The sequence below is a fragment of the Elaeis guineensis genome, chromosome 6 (assembly GCF_000442705.2).
Source record: "Elaeis guineensis isolate ETL-2024a chromosome 6, EG11, whole genome shotgun sequence".
NCBI lineage: Eukaryota > Viridiplantae > Streptophyta > Magnoliopsida > Arecales > Arecaceae > Elaeis > Elaeis guineensis.
Window position 1 is genome coordinate 10,818,879 of NC_025998.2, and position 18,314 is coordinate 10,837,192.

General features: G+C 38.0%; 1 long non-coding RNA gene across 2 annotated transcripts; it reads left to right on the plus strand.

Annotated features, from left to right (window-relative positions):
* Positions 1-302: 302 nt before the first annotated feature.
* LOC105037484 (uncharacterized) lies at positions 303-9,255 on the plus strand. Of its 2 annotated transcripts, none has more exons than XR_012142032.1 (4): positions 303-534; positions 1,201-1,358; positions 1,456-1,558; positions 8,610-9,255. It is a non-coding gene; the product is annotated as an uncharacterized lncRNA (long non-coding RNA). The 2 variants fall into 2 exon arrangements; XR_012142031.1 differs by having other exon boundaries at positions 8,633-9,254.
* The last annotated feature ends 9,059 nt before the right edge of the window (positions 9,256-18,314 follow it).

The window sequence follows — 18,314 nt, forward strand, 5'->3', positions numbered from 1 at the left end:
AAACAAACCATCACACAACCGCACGAGTTCGCGTATACAAACCAGGAAACAACACGAACAAGCTTAAACCCCTTCAGAAGATAAAACTAACGGAATAGATAGGTTGGAGAGCGAGCGAGCTTCTGAATCGCATAAGAGGATCATCGATCGCCGCCAATGGTCCTCCGTTCCCCGCCGGTCTCTCCTCTGCTTCTTCGGCAACGACAAGGTACTCAATCTGGTTTCCAATCTCAGTGAAGCCTTTGGGTTTGGGTTTGATCCGAGGAGTTTGTTTTTGGGTGGGGGGGGGGGGGGGGCGCGGAATGGAGATGCTGGCTTGGGAGTTCCAGGAGTGAGGGAGGTTGCGAAGGGGTTCTTGTTCTCTTTTGTGATGGGGAATAATATTGGGAGGAATCCCGAGAAGCCCTTGAAGCTACTCGGGACGTCGATCACGAGAAGCCCTTGAAGCTCATTCTCGACTCCAATCTGACGCCTTGCTACCCTGGGGATGAATAGAGTAGTCTCGATCTTGAGGAGTGTCTCATCTGCTTTCCGGTCAGATCTCTATTCATCCGTTTCTGTTATCCAATGCTTAATCTTTTATTCATGATGCGATTCTTGTTATTAATAATCAAGACTTGATAAAAAAAAGAAAAATTTGAATTTATTTTTTAGTATTATCCGAGTCTAAATCGCTGAAGGTGTTGCAAGAAAGCCATATGTACAGGTATTGTAATTAGGCATGGAAGCAGTAAATTATCTTATGGATCATTTTCGTCACCTCATTCTACTTGCCAGACCAAGTATCCTTTTTGGTTATTTGGCTCTGTTGAATTTGGATATGCTCTTTTGTTAGAAAGAAACAGAGCTTTATTTCTTCACACAATTAGGTGTCCCTTTTGCGAAACGTCAAACTACGCCATGGACTATTGAGGTGTGAGGTCAAAGGTGGAAAAGAGCTTGGAACAAGTTGCAAGTTTGGCATGATTGTTGGTTAATTTATTTTTCTGCTAGGAGCTGTAGTTGTTGTTTATCGATAATTGGTTTCTAATTACTTATAAGATCCTGTCTATCGTGTTCACCAATGAATATTGTAAGATCCTGTCTGTCGTGTTCATCAATGAATATCTTTAGTAATCGGAAGAATAAGTGTTTTACTGTTGTTGTTATGATGGTAAGGAGATGGGACTCTCGTTGATGTGGTCTACTGGGATTATGCAGGGAGAACATTGGTTATAGAAGCACGAATAAAGATGCAGTAGCAAGAACCTCAGCATGAAGCAGAAAGAATTCAAAAGAGAAAAGATGCAAGTTTATCGAGCAGGATAGTTGCTGCAGAGGTGTTAAATATTATGATTCATTGGCTAGCTTGCTTTCAGGTTCAATCAGGACTCGTTGAAATAGATGTTTGTGCAGTCTTTTCTTGTTTTGTTTGGTTTTATATACTAACTAATGTAATTGGCATTTCACTTGCAGTGCCATCTTTGAGATGCCCAACACAAAGTGATGGACTCATTCCTTCTCAAGGCTCATTTACTATGTCAGCAAATAAACACTCATCACACAAGAGGCAAAACAGGTTTGCGATCCTGCAGCTGCATGCTTATCCACTTGTTTTTCAATTATCTTTTCTCAGGCCACTTTCTTACTCTCTGCATAACAACATTATTGTTTTGTCAATAAATGTTTGGGCATTACTACTAAAATGGTAGAGTTAGCACCAAATAGGGATAAATTGAAAGAAGGATGACTTAGATGGTTAGGATAAATACAACATAGGCTGAGGGATACACTAGTATAAATGAGCGATTTGATATATATAGCGGGAAAGAGAGGTAAAAGTATACTGAAAATCACATGGAATGAAGTAGTAAGGAGGGATCTGGCATCTCAACATCTCTCAGAAAGTATGGCCCTAAAATGAGTGGAATGGTGGAAAAGGACTCATGTAGTTGACCCCAACCAGCTTAGGATTAAGGCTTAGTTGAGCCGTATATTCTGTATGAACTCAACATCTTCTCTTAACAATCTTATATAAAGATATAGGTACCAGAAGCACAACTTTGGTCTGAGTTAAGTTGTGCTTTATATGATTCTCATATATGAACTCAACATCTCTCTCTCCCCCTATGGGACCTAATCAATGGTGAACCATACCTTATGATTTCACAAGAAAAGAATTACTAAATGATCCATTCAGTTATCTTTTAATGCTTATTTCAGAGTCTACTAATAATTTTTATATAATTGAAAAGACAAAAGGGTAGCAAATGATAAAAACAAGTAGGGGGGGGAGAGAGAGAGAGAAGTGCCCATCTATGAGAATGGAGTAGGAAAAGAAAGCGGGGGAAAATGGCATTCTTTAAATCTCTCTCTCTCTCCTCATTAAATTTCATGATTTTTCCCAACCATTTTCAAAAAGCACATAGTTTCTCCTTCAAAAAGAACCTCTCCGGTCAAGAAAGGCATTGTCTATTCCTACATGAGGTCAAGCTATCTGGCTAGTACCTACTAACTTGGAAGTTGCCTTTGCTCATCTTTCTGCTGGTTGGCCAAAATCAGAATCATTTCCTAGCCTTGAAGGCTCTAGAGAGGTGGTTGGCTTCTTTTAGGAAGTTTTAAGGCTAGAGTGCAAATGCATTGTCAAAAGCATGTGTAGAAGCTAAAACTGCTTATCCGAGTTCGACTTTGTAGCTATCAAGATAGAAAAATGGATTGTTGAACTCTAGCTTATGCTAGCCTTTCATTCACTTACAAAACAGAGGAGAAGAGCGAGGCTATAGACTAGTGTGAATTGGCTGCTTCTTTCAATAACGTGCTTATTCCTTTCTTTTAAGACCACATCCCAGCTTCACGCTCGCCAATTGAGTATGTTGGCTAGTTTTGATCACCTCGAATTCGATTTCTCATATGAGATAGAGGTAGATGATATAAGGTTCAATCATGTTCCAAACTTGAATTGAGGTTGGGTAACGAGAGCGAGTGGTGTCTAGATGGAGTGAGCTTTCTAGTTGGTCGGTCAAAGACAACTCAAGGAAGAACTCATCCTTCAGCCATTGAATTGAAAAAAAAAAGGATTTATTCTGAGAGATTTGATAGCTAATAAAGAAAAATAAAAAGAGGATGAGCTGACATCTCGCATTCCATAAAGATGAGGCTGACGAGCAAATCCACAATCAAAAGCAATAGTGCTTTCTAGTCCGTACAGTTCAAGCTATGCTGGAGCTTTTGCGCTACTTATGAGGCACGGTGACTTGGAGGCCTTTGTAGGTTTGAGGATAATGAAAATGTTATATTTTTATGAAGAGGGAAAGAAAAGAAAGACATTGTTGTTGAAGAGCAATCATGCTTTGTTGAGAACATGAGCATCATTGATCTTGGGGTGAATGCAAGGTCCTTAATTGTGATTTTGATGCTGGCGGAGCATCTAAGTCAAACATCCTAAAGGATTTGGACACCCACTAGCTAGTGGTATAGATGGTTGAGCCTGTCAATAGCCTCCCTGTCCGCCGAAGGGTTTAAGCGGGAGATGAGGGATTTAGAGGAGTTCCTCTCAAAGCTAAAACTTGATGGTAGAGTAATCCTTGCCCTCATCAATTGCCAACCATAGACATCAGTTCAGTGTCTTATCTTGGGAGGTCATTGTCCTGGAGGAGCCAAGGTCGATGAGGAAGCAGAAGGGATTGTGGGGGAGAGGATAGCAATGATATTGTAGAAGAGGAGGCAGGTGGGAGTGTGATCGATGGGGAAAGATGGTGGAGGGAGCGGAGGATGGGGCAGCCCATGGAGGACTGGATGAAGAAGGCAGAGAAGTGTGTTGAGGAGGGCAGCCTCGAGCTTTTGGGTGGGGGAGTTGGAGGACTTGAGGAGATGAGGGTGGCAGTAGTTGATGGGCATTGGGCAGCAGGGGATAGTAATGGAGAGAGGAAGGAGATCATGAGGACAATGAAGAGCATGTAGAGGAGATGAGCTGCCCATCATTGTGGTCTCCTTTGGCAAGCCTTGTGTTGGAAATTGGGGTTTCATGCAGATGCGTGCTAGGTGAAAGGGTGTGCAAGGTCAAGATGTTGAGAATAGTCAACACCCACGACATCATCACTAGGGTTCCAAATTTCTATTTGAAAAATAAAAGAAAAGATCCATTTCAGACCACTCTAGATCACTTGCTATATAGGCACCGTTGGCAAGTTCTGACCCCAATTGGAAGAAGGGTGCACAATATTGCAACAATCCAAAAAATATAGCATTGATATTACATCAATTACATATGTAGGAGGATATTTGCATATTCATGCAAACTATAGGAGATATTTTTTAACCAATTTATAAAAATATTATTTTCACCAAAATGGCATCTTATCAACTATATGGTCAGTGACAATTTGCCTTCCGTAAAATGGGGCAGTTTTTGCACAATGCAGTGATTTCCAAGATGCATGTCCTAGAACTAAATTTTCTTAGAAAACATCTTCTACACATGCCCTCTCTCCTCGGTAACCACCCTCTCCCCTTTCCTCTGGCCTCATTCCTTTCTCTTCTAATGGCACCACCATCATACATCACTTGTTGGGCACCCTCGACGTCGTCAGTGCCTCTATGGCCCGTTGGATCTTCCATCCACTCTTTGCTGTTGGCAATTGGATAGTTGTCGAGCTCTGTACACTCAACATGAAGCTAACCTAGGTCTTCATTACTATTGTGCCCTTCGCCTCCCATATCTTCTCGATCATTAGGTTGGTAAGGATGATTAAGGGTGCAATTAAGCTAAACCAAGTCGAATTGCTAGAAGCTCGAGCTCGATTTGATTAAAAATACTCAAGCTTGAAATTCGACTCGAGATCAATCACATCTTAATATTCTAAGCTTAAGCTTGGCTCAATAAAAAAAGATAAAACTTGAGATCGGATTGACTCGACTCCCGAGCTCGAATTCGAACCTTAATATAGTAATAATATATATGCTCTAAATATAAATAATATTATTAAAAACGTGTATAAACTGGAATAGTTTGTGAGCTTTTGAGCGAAATATCCTGCTACTCGAGCTCGATAATAATTAAGCCGAGTTGAGCTTGGACTTGAGTCGAACTCGAGTAGTTCACGAGCAGCTCGACTCGTGTGCATCCTTAGGGATGATGGAAGGTTACTCGTGGATCATAACATCTATAGCTACCAAAATCTAGCTTGATAGGATTGGATGAGCTGGCAATGGTGGACAATCGATTATGCTCAGACGAACTATCCTTCTCGGACTTGAATGTCCAACCTGTAAACAAGAAAGTGAATATCAAAGGTTGCTGGATTTGATCTGGCGGGGGACTTTTCGATCCTTAAGTCAGACCAATCCGTTGGGGAAACATAAAGATTTGAGAAAGCTATGAGTAGAGTAAGAAAGAATAGTGTAGCATAAGTGCATCTAGAGATTCTTTAGATTTGATATGTATAAAGATGGGGGTGTAGGATGGTTATTCAAAAAAATTATGCACATTGTAATTGTTAGTCATGCAGTAGCCATCTAGTCGTACAATAATTGCTTAATGTGTGGGATGAGTTGTAACTATCCCACAACGTACCTCATAAGTATGTGGGGTTATAACTGTTCCTTTAATGGATTGTAATTATCTTAAATGCGTTTTGAATTGGAGACACGTGGCTCGTTGCTACTGGTTGGCCAATCTAGTCAGATGCTCTAGTCGACAGCTTGGTCAACTACTCTGATCGATCGACTACTCTACTCGGTTGCAGTTACAAGCCGATAAATCTAGGTTACATCACTTGCCTCTCTCCTTTTAAGTCCAAGTCATTTTTCTTGATTCAAGCGAAGAAAAAAAATCACATTGTCCAAGTTGAATTGCCAAAAGGATGCACCAACTTGAATTAGGTTAGGCCAAGAAGTTTGGCTTTCTTGGCAGGATTTCTAATATGTTGATTAGGGTTCTCAAAGCCATTTAAAAGAATGATCGGGGTAATCATCTTGAGGTGAATACTATGCTAACATAGGATAATTAGAAGAGGACTTCATGCAGCCGGGAAGATAAAATAGCCGGAGGCAAAGTTGGATGGCTCCCCTTAAATAGAAGGCTAGATGGCTTCAATTAAAGTGATCAGACAACTACCAGCCTAATCTGTCACCACATGTCAGCTCGGTATTTGCCTTCGAATGATTTTGAATCACCCTTTTAAATCTACTTAAGAAGTCTAATTAGTGTGTTGGAAATCTCACCAAATATGGTGTTGCCTTATAAAGAGATCGGACATTTAATACTAAGAAATTTCTTAGCTTGACCCAAATTAAATGGGTGCAAATGAAATATGATTACATTTCTTCAGCTTGGACAATGCGATTACTTTGTCTGAACCAAAAAAAATGACTCGGACTTAGAAGTGGAGGCAAGTGATATGGCTTGGATTTGTCGTCTTTTAATTGTTACTGAGTAGAGTGATCGGTCGAGTGCCAACCAGAGTAGTTGATCAAGCTACCGATTAGAGCATCTGACCAGACCTACTGATCAGCAGCAATGAGTTACATGTCTCTAATTCAAAATGTATTTAAGGTGGTTAAAATCTATTGAAGGGATGGTTATAATCCCATACACTTATGAGACAACCTATCCTGTACAATTAGTAGTTATTGCACAACCAGATGGGTATTCTTTAATTAGTGATTATAATATGCTTGACTTATCTGAATAACTGTCTTACACCCTCATCTCTATATATATCAGACTCAAGGGCCATCAGATACGCCTACACTATGTTACTTTTGCTTACTCTACTCACAGTTTTCTTAAATTTCTATTATTCCTCTAAAATTGGGTCTGACTTAGACATCAGTCCCTTGCCAGATCAAATGTAGTAACCTTCAGTGTTCATCTTTTTGTTTACGAGTAGGACATTCATTTCCGAGCAGGATAATATGTTTGAGCAGATGTAGTTATAGTAGAATCAATCAACCACCGTTTGCTAACTCGTCTAATCTTATCAAGTTGGATTTTGATAGAAATAGAATCCATAATTACAGGCCTTGTCAACTGACAATTGCTATGATTTGTTCTATGCTGATTATATCAATATTGGTATAATATTAATATTAATGTTAGTATCATCATTATTTTTTTTAAAGATACAAATAAACATATGTGACTAGTGGATAGGCTATTAATGAAATTACATTAATAAAAAAATAATCTAACATATGAGTGGTGGTGTTGCCGTTTGTTTACACATCTCTACAAGAATAGTGGAAGCAACTCAACCTCCTAGATTTCCCCGATCCCTCCGCCATGATCCTTGCATAACCGTCCTCTGTTATCCCTGCCAATCTAGCGTTCGAGAAGAGATGAGAGGTGTGGGCCAGGTGGAAAGGGACAACGAAGACCTGAGTCGGCTTCACCTTGAGCATGTGGAGCTCGACGAAGATCCGATAGTGGGCGGCGGAGGATCAGGGAAAAGTGTTGAACAGGTGGGTCATGAAGGCAGTGCCATTGGCAGAGAGAGGAACAGGAGGTTGGTGTGGTGGAGGGTTAGGGAGGAGACGGAATACGTAGAAGCCTTTTTTTTAAAAAAAAAGTTTTCTGGACATGGCCATCTATGTACATGATGTGGGTCAATGAGGTTTACATCCGAGAAAATCAAATGGTTTGATAAATACATCTTGTCGCCGTTATCAACGGGTGCATGTCCCAAGTGAGTTACAGATGCACCTAAAAGCCTCTTTTTGTCATGGGACAAAATCATCCAACTGTATGGCTAACAAAAATGAAAGTAACTTAAGATGGCATCTTTACAAATATTTCTGCAATATTTTTAATTTTATTATTTATTTATTTATTTATTATGGTTATTATTTTCTTTCTTCCTTTTTTTTTTTTTTTGTTGGGGGGGGGGGTGTTGGTTTGGGGATTGTTATGGGTTAGGAAATACAAATTTTTTGCATGGGATCTATTACAGCCTCGGGTATTATTTGACGTGTTCCCTGTTTATGTAATAAAATATATTTTCCTGATTCAAATTTTTATATGCATACCAAATAATGTTTAAATATATGAGCTGTGATAATCCATTGTTTTTCTATGTAATTGTTTATGATATCCAATGGAAGATTATACAGAACTACAGTTGAATCAGGAAAATGTTACTTTACAATGGCAAATAATGGTATTGGTCGATTACTTTGGTTACAATGATAAGTAACAGCTCTGCAGGGAGTCCAATATCGGGGATATCAGCAACCTGCCAGCACTGAAACATTTCTTGTTTACTTAAAAATTAATATGTCAATTCAGTCTCCAATGTGTTCGGATGATAACAACAACCTCCAATATTTGCAAAAAAAAATCAGTAGAAAAAGTCATATATTAAGAAGATTGTGTTGCAGTGTATCAGAGCCTTGCCCCCTACCATATTTTCTCGAGCTTATTATTAGTGGCACTTTTTTTAACTCATAGAATTTTGGGCCTACTTTTCATATAGTCAGATTTGCAGGACTTTATTTAAGTCATCTTTACACAAGTGTGGTGCTTTCTCTGGTTATTCCTTCCTCGTATCGATGTGTTTCCAAGCACTATTGTTTATTTCCTAGTGCATGCTTTTCACAGTCTCTTATTCTTACACTGAAATCTTTTGTCCAAGATGCTTTATATCTTATTAAACAGGGTAGCTCATGGTCTATTAAGGCCCTGTATCTCGTTGAAGTTTCACAGTACTGCCTTCCTTCTCGGTACTTCAGCCATTAGATCCGGCTATTTTATATTCAACTTTGTGCACCTGAGATTTGTTCACCACACAGTGCTACCTCCTCAGGTAATCATAGGAGGTCTGGACAATGGTTTACACTTGAATTCTGCTATGGGGATGTTTCTCAATTTATCCATTCAGATGCAGCTCAGAATCTATCATTGTTGGCTTCAAATCAAAAGCTACAAAGCACTGGCTTCATTGTTTACTTCCGCCACTACTCTCACATCTATATTCAACTTGGAAGTCTATACGACCTACTTTGGATTATCAAGTTATATTCTTCAGAGCTATTATCAACAACTACCAGCTGCTGCATTATCACTTACTGACTTGGTGTTTTTGATGGTTCTTGTAACTTCATCTTTATATCTTTGTTCTGTCTGTTCATAGGACCTTTTTTTCTCCTCTTCTTCTATTTGTTCTTGCTCCTGCTTGTGTTTGATTGCAGGAAGTTTTGGACTTTTTGTTACTAATAATGTGTAATTAGCTACTCTCTGGTGCACTTTCCTTAGATTCTTAATACAGTCTATCGCTCCACTGTTAACCCACCCCCGCCACCCCCACCCCCCCCCCCCCAACCCAAAAAAAAAGATTGTGTCTAATTAGTTTAATAAAAAAAATAGCGGGAAAGAAAAGAAGAAGGTTGCGTTTGAGTCGGCGCTAAGTGCGTGTTGGGAGTTCCGCTGGAAACCGCGACGAGCCATCAGCTAGCTGCCAGAATGTTTTATCTTGATGCAGATGGAAAACGCAAAGATCTTGTGACTTTTTTTTTTAATAAAAAAGATTAAAAACTAATTTTTATATAAATTTATAAATAGTTTTAATATTTAATTATTATAATGTTGATCTTATATTTTTTGGATTATTTTAAAAAAATTATAGGGATGTTCCTTAAAGTTTGATCCATTTATATCTAAAGTTCAAAAGAAAAAAATTTCAAATGGTCTTCAAAATTTTATAAATATTATAAAAAATTTCAATCGTCAGTCTCTATTAGATTATATTATGATGTGAGGGTTAGATTATATTATGATATGAGAGTCAATTGATAGGTTAAATCTTATAAAATATTATAGATATATTTTTTTAAAATTTTATGATTTTGGTGCAAAATAAAATAGAGGGAAAGAAGAGTATAAGAAGTAAAAATGAGAGCATAAATCGATGGAAGAGATGGAAACATAGATCGTAATAGCGTTGACTGGTAGTAGTCATGCCTTCATCAAATGTTTCGGCGAAAATTTGATGATGCCTTCATCAAATGATTCGGCGAAAATTTGATGATGTTCTGTGAGGGTAGGTTAAGTGTAAAAAGGTCAAATATTAAGGGTGTTTCTATATTTTTTTTTTTGAGTTTTAATTAGGGTTAGAGCTTGTCGGTGGTGCTTGTTAGGTGATGTGGATGTAATTCACTAAAAATGTAACTTGTTTGCTGATATAGAGGTAATTTAACGATGAATGGATCCATTGTCACCATCACTCTCATAAATAAAATCCATCTCTGTGATCTTAGTCCCATCCCCTTCTCTAACTAGGGATGCAAATTGGACGGGTTGATTTGTGACCTGACCCATTTAGATCTGATCCTATTCATTTTGAAAGACCCATGGGGTTAGATCGGGTTCTAAAATTGGACTGTTCTTTTTTCGGATTGGATTTGGGTCTATTGAATATGGACTCAACCCAATCCGACTTGATCCGATTCATTTGATTTCTATGTCAATTTTGGATCTTTAATTCTATGGCCTGATCTAAACCAGGTTTACTATTAGGATCCAAATATATTTGAGCTTTTAAGTTGTGAATTAAGATTTATATGAGTAATATCTTTAATATAAAATTATATTTTAATTTTTTTATATCCTAATTTATTTGGAAAGCAATATTTTTATTTTCTATTTTGTATGATAAATAACAGTGAACTATGTGGTAATAAAAATACGGTTATGTTTGATTCGGATCTAATCTGGATCCAATTTAGATTTGAATTTTTCAGATTGGGGCTGGATAATACATGAATTCGGCTTGACAGAATGATCTATTAGGTCGAAAATTTTGGTAATGGATCCAGTTTGATCCGATCTGATTTTCTATTGGATTGGCTTGGGTTCAACATTAAAACTTCATCAAAAAATCGGATCGGATCAAGATCACTCATGAGCTAGTTTGATCCGACCCATTTGCACCCCTCTCTCTATCTATCCTCCATAGGATGGCCACATAGTCTTTGCTAGCAACCCCATGGCTCTCCTATCCCTTTAGCTGCACCCCTACCTCGCTTCTCCCTATCTTTTTTTGTCATTTTTTTTGTTCTGCATTCTTTGTGATGGCAAAAATTTCACCTTATTTTTGTGATATTTAGGCATCACAATTTAATTCTTTGTTCCTTATTTTTAAGAGGGAATGTTGTAATATACAGAGACATAAGGATAGACAAAGGACTGGCAATTGGGTTGGGTCGGGGCGGATATAGATCAGATCAAAAAAATCATCAATTTGAATCCGATTTATTTATTAAATAGATAATCTGATCTAACATGTTTAAGCTATCTATTAAATAGATCAAGTTAGGTTAAATGAGTTAAACGGATTAAAGAGATTTTTAATGGGTTAAATGGGTCAAAAATAGGTTAAACATGTTTTAAACATGTTAACAGATGTTAAATAGGTTATGTGATTTAAATCCGATCTGAATATTAAATAGATTAAATAGGTCCAATATCTGAAATCTATATCCAATTCAAATATTAAATGGATTAAATGGATCGATTTGTTTATAATTTGAATCCATTTAACCTAAATCTAAATCTATTTATGACGGATCGAATATAGATCAGATTAGTTGATGGATTGGATCATATTTTATCGGCCTCATAGACAGTTGAGAAACTCTAACATGGCATTAACAAAAAATTTGCTATCAAAAGGTAGTCCTAAAATTATGCTACAAAAAAAATATATATATATATAAAAAACACAAAAAAACTAGTCCTTCCCCCGAGTAACTAACCTTTGATTAGTTAAAGGGTCACATGCCCATAACATGAGATTCTATATGTATGTCCGCTGTGTGAATGGGTTAAATGCAGACACGATGGTAGTGACTGATGAGTTGCAGGAGCAATAGACACTTGTGTATCTCTTGATTGCCACCAGATAAAGAAGACCTCCAAGGGATTGGACGTAGAGATGGGCAACAGGCCGAACAATAGGTCGGGCACGAGACAGGCCGTGTCAGGCATGGGCCATCAGCTATAGTGCCATATCGTGCTTGGCATGGCACATAAGAGGGGGCTCAGGCTGGGTTTGAGTTTTTTGGCCCACAGCTTAGGTCCAACACGACCTATAAGGACTTGGGTCGATACAATCCATGGGTCGGTATGATCCATGGGCCAGGCAAGGTAGGCTCGTGTGGCAACCCGGCTCTCTTGAAATGGGCCGTGCCAAGGCACGGCACTTTTAGCACAATCCGTTTAGGATTTTTTAAAATTTTTTAAAAAATATGCATAAATAAATTAAAAAAAAGATTGGGGTCTAGGGATTTAAATATAAAGTCACCTTATTTTGGGAGGTTTGGCATGGACTGCTATCAGTTTATTAATAGATATCAAAACGGTATAGGAAGGGAGGGGGGCTAGACTTGATCTCTAGAGTATAATGAGGAGGGAGAGAAAAGAAATAAAATTATAGAGATGACTCATCTTAATAATTAAAAAAATTAATATAATTAATAAAAAATAGATAAAATTATACCAGCTTGTCTCTGCTCTTAGTGAAATCCTTCAAGACCCTCTCTCTGCTTCTTGTTCTTCTGTGCTAGCTTGATAAAAATCCTACTAATTATCGGTCTCATTTGTGTCGCCTTCATCAGAGGATATAGTAGAATGTCCACTTTTATCTTGAAGCCTCGCATCCTTATTCAACCAATCTTTGAAATAGAGCAGCATCTCCACCATCTCACTGGTCATCCGATTTCTCTTTTCGTCAAGAATACGCCGACCTGCAATAAAAGCAAATTTCGATGATATTGTAGATATCGGCACAGCTAAAATATTACGTGCAATGAACGATAAAATAAGATATTAATTTTTAACACTTCTCCACCAAGCTAACACATCTAGATTATCTATTTGATTTTCATCATATGCAGAATGAAGATCATTTCGTAAATAAAATTCTAGTTCACTACTTAAAACAGATGAAGAAGATGTAGATGAACTTGAAGTATGTGTCTATCTCCTATTTATAATAAAACTAAAAACATATGATGAACGAGAACTACCAAAAAAAGTGATAGAACTTTGTGCTGGTAATCTAGATCTATAAATTTTTTTCATTATATAACACATAAATATCATAAAAAAGTTTTGTTACCTCAACTTTAGTGGGTTTAGGATCCAGTATCATGTTTTCATAATATGCATCAAGTAAAATTAGCACACCACTCAATTTACCTCGTGGATCAAATACGGTAGCTTAATTATGCATAGGATATACCTTGTTCCAATATTCATTCCATTTAGATTCCATTTGTTCAATAATAGGTTTTAAAATATCATCAAATCCATATTCTACAAATTTTCTACTAATATCAATTGTTGTAAAAATGAACATGAAGTTGGATAATAAATACCAGAAATAACGTTAGTAGCATTATAAAAAGTAACCAAAAAATCTTTCAAAATTTTATCTTTAGTCCAATCAATTTCAGTCAATACAAAACCTAATCACGATCATTAATACATGCACTTAATAAGTGTCTATATGGATATGCATCATGTATCATGGTATATATTGAATTCTAACGAGTCATTACATCAAGTTTAAATTTTTTAAAATATTTACCATGATCTACACACAGTTGCTTAAATTCTTGAAGTCTTGCTCTTGAAGCATGAATAAAAGAAACTGTATTTTTAATTTTTAAAATTACATCTTGGGCCATGCCCATGCCAACTTATATAAAAAGATTTAAGATATGACATATACATTTAATATGCAACAATTGGCCATTTAAAATGGGATGCAATAAGTCTTTCAATAATATAACAACAGAATTATTATTAGATGCATTGTCAAAAGTAATAGACATAATTTTATCATTAATTCTAAATTAACCTGCCATTTAGTAAATAATATTTAAAATTTATTATTCAAAATATGAAAAATTAAAAGTATGAAAAATAAAATTATATTTATTTAAATTTCAGTTATTATCAATATAATGAGCAGTAATAGAAATAAAATAATTACTACCTATCGATGCTGATCAAATATCAAAAGTTAATGAAACTTTTGAATTAAGATATAGAGAGTTTCAATTAAATTTTATTTCATTGCTAAAGAAATTTTCATAGCTATCCTTCTAAAAGTACACCTACTAATTTTTTTGTAAGCAGACTGTAAGATTAATTGAACATATTCTTCAAAATTAAAGGACTTGCATAAGCTAAAAGACAGTTCATCCTTAACTATCGATTTAATTAGTGCTTTTATTTAATTTTGTGATTATATACAAAATTACCTACTAAAAATCCCTTTGTACATTGAGGGTACTTTGGAGATGAGAGTCACTCATCCTATGACTCTCTTGATATCTCCTCAAATGACCTGTTCCTCTACTACTGATACAACTATAAAATTTAGCATATTTTTTATATTTTACTTTTCAGACTTTGTCAACAAAAACTCTTTCAAAATCCTCTCAAACTGTACTAGTCCTCTTATAGGAAGAGGTTTGATCTTGAGTAGTTTCAGAGAGAGTAAGAGCAACGGAATTAGTTTTCTCTCCCTCGAAAATAGGGAGAATACCAAAATGGCTCTCATCATAAGATACCATTTCTAAATTTATGAATTAAAAAATAAAAACTAATTGGAGGTGGAGGAATTGAGTAGAGGTGGAGGAATTGAATAGAGATAGCGTCGAGATTTGTGAGCTTGCTCTTGTGCTATCGATAAGGACCTCCTCTTGTGCTCCTCAATAAGGATCTCCTTTAGTATAGTACTTGAACACTGGCTAAATACAAACTAAAAATTAAATTACTAGAATACTTGCAATATTGTTAGAAGAGAAATAGTAGTAGCAGGGATGAGAGAAGAGTCAATTTGGTGTGGTAAGAATGGGAGAGGAAGGAGCTATTTATAGAAATTCATAATTTTTTTTTCAAAATACCCCTCAAAATAGTTGTTTTATGGTTGTTGGGAGGGGTAAAAAAATAAAAAATAGCCGTTTTTGACCGTTTTTGCTCGTTATGGGCTGAAATGGGCCTAGGCCGGGCCGGGCCAGGCCTGACCTGTAATGGCCTCAAACGGGCCGTGCCTAGCATGGCTTATAATGGGCACAAACGAGCCGTGCCAGACATGGCCCATTTATAATTTTTTTTTTTTAAAAAAAGGCCCGTAGATCAACGGGCCGTGCCAGGCACGGTCCGCCACCAACCAAGCCTAGGGCCGTGCTGGATTGAGGCCTGGTGCTAATCATGCCGTGCCTGACACGTCCCGTTTAGTAACAGGCCATGCGAGTGCCTGGGTCGGGCCGGACCAGGCATGGCCCAATGCCCTTGTCTAATTAGACGTTTGGCCTAAGTGCTTTGTACTGGATAAAGATGGGCTATAAACTTTCAAGAGTGGTTCCATGATATTAAGTATTGTGAAAGATTTTCGACTGCATACGGATATGGTTGGAGTAGACTGAAGACCATCGGAGCGGCATTCCTGCAAAATAAGTCCTGATCAGAATTGACTCCGATGAGGACCCTCCGATGATCAAGTTAGGAATCTGGCGCAATAGAGGAGAAGGAGAGAAATTCACAAGAGGGCACAAGTATAGTGGGCACACGCGTGTGTACCTGGGGGTCTCCTCTTTACCTTTGCTTATAGGGGGATTGATGATGTGATGGACCGTATGGATCATATCAGATGGTAAGTGAACCTTTTGCTGGTGCACAGCTGGCAAGGAAGGTGATGTGGCACGGGCTTAATAGGTGCGTGGGTGGCAAGTGAAATGGCGGTAATGTGTTCTGACTTGACATGTTTGGATAAGAATCATAATTAATCCTTGGGCATGTTCTGTTGTTCGATGTCCGATCCCTCCTTTGATATCGAAGTCTGGAGGCTAACAGAAGTCCTGACTATTAGACGAAGAGCACCGGTCAGGAGGGGGGGTCGGCCAGTTGGTCCTAATCTGTCTATGGGTAGGAGTGTGGATACTGGAGGGCTTTTTAGGGGATCCTATTCGGAGGGTCAATATGACAAGAGCCATCTTCTCCAGAGTGATAGGTTATGATTAGTGAAGGACCTAAGGTCTGATTAGGAGTAAGGATCGGCTCAGAATCTTCAAAGATAATGTCAAAATTGAACTTCCCCTGATCTCGAAGTCGATGTCCAGATGGCTCACTATTCATGCATTCCCCGAGAGCCCTCTCTGCTCTTCCATTAATGGGAGAAACTAAAGTCAAGTGAGGAGTGGAAAGTCACTTCGACTATCCCATCACGCAGAGCTATGCGGCATGTAGTCAATCAAGGGAGGTCAGGTGATGTGAGTCTATCCAACACGTGGATCGCAAGTGGGATAATGGCATGTAAGGATGTACCTTGATTTGACTTATGCAAACAAAAATCATAATTGGCATGTCTTGACTCATATTTTAGATAGACGGTCGTTGTCCAGTATGCCGAAGTCCAAAAACTTACGAATGTCCTCGTCGTCGGATGATATTGATCGAGGGGATTGGTCGGTTCGTCCGGATCAGCCTACCCATTGGTTGACTGTGGTAGAGGTCGATGGCCAGGAAGAAGGCTAGAAGATCCTCTAGAGCAGACCATCCGAAGTCAGTAAGAGGTCGGACAAGCGGAGCTCGACGTGATTTTAGGGTCGGTTTAGCCTGCCATACAGGGCCCGAAAAAAGATTAGCCTCCCGATGTACGATAAGTTGTAATAACGTATGATTCAAAAATTAATTAAGCGTAAGGATTGACTCAAAGTCTCCGAAAATAGTCAGATTTTCCTTGGCTCAATGCCTAGCATTCGTATGTTACTTTGGGGGGACTGACTGATGTATGGATCGGTTAAGGCGCGAGAAGCTATGACCGAGTCGGGGGTCGGTGCCATAGCTTTGGTTAGGATCCCTTCTCTAGGGGGGACAAAAGTCAAGGATGAGAGGACAAGGAGTCATTCCGATCGTATCCCATCATATAGGACCACGCGAGGTGTTTAAATACCCTTGACAGTGGCCATAAATTTACTCAGCACGTGGCTGATCGTGGAGAGGAGGGTGATGCGACATGGGCTTGACCCATGCATGGCTGATAAATGGGGTGATGTGACTGAACAACAAAATTATATGTAGGTCTGCACAGATGGAATTAATTGACATTTTTCAGCTTGGATCCTAGGCAGAGATCATCCATCTGATTCTTGATCATTCTTCGAAGTAAGCGGTCAAAGGTTCATATCTTTAGGTGATATGTTGGCCGTAAAGATCGGAGCGAACAAGACGATGCAGAACCCCTAGAATTGATTCTGCCCAGCGATTGACGAAGACGAGCTCCGACTCTAATGGAATACCTCCCCTCAGTCTTAATTTTCTATCTTCTCATTGGTGCTCCTTTAGAGCACCTAGTCCGGAATCTTCCAGCCAATCATCAACGGAGAGCTTAAACAGTACTCAAAGTACACCACATAAAATAAAGTCGGACTCCAATTTCTATTGATTTGTAATAGCTGAGGCATTACCTCCCAACACCCTGCAGCACTAAGGAAGCCCCGTACGCATCCATTTGAAGCATTTCATAAGATTTCTGCGGGATATGTAGTTTTAACTTATTTAGAAAATTTTACTATCATTCTAACACCAAATAACGACAGTTCGTGTATCATCTTTGCAAAATCTGGCACCATTCAAATGGTCCCCAACAACCAATGCCACTCCAAAATATTAAATTTAGTCTCTCAAATTTATAAACATATATAAATAATAAATTCTTCTCTCTCTCCCTCTCTCTCTTTCTTTTGATGGCAAATTCTTTATTCTCTCTCTATTTTTGAGAGGAAGAGGAAGAGGAAGACGAGAAAAAAAAAAGATGAAGGAGAAGAAAAAAGATGATGAAGAGGGAGAAAGAGAGGATGAGGGTGGTGGCAGCATGGGGAACGAGGGCGGCGATAGTGGCTGGAGGAATGTCGGTGGAGACTGTATGGCTATCTTAGAGAAAAAAATTAGAGGATGGGATGGAATTAGGATTAGAATTTGAGAATAGATTTATGGTGATGATGGATTTTATCATCATCTAATTATTTTTATATCTACAAATGAATCAATATTTCTAGCGAACTATATTAATGTCAAATGATAAGAAAGCATTGCTACGAGCTTAATTTTAATTGAGAAAAGGATGGGCAATATTGTAACAATTTAAAAAATATATGGTTGATATTATAATAATCAAATATAGAAGAGGTATTTGCAAATTCATGTGGTATTTTTAGCTTGTTAAAAAATAAAAAAAAAAGAAAAAAAAAAGTACTCAACATGTTTAACGGGGGGATCTTTTGGCGAGCCCATGATGCTAACGGCAGTCACGTGTCAATTAGTTGGCGAA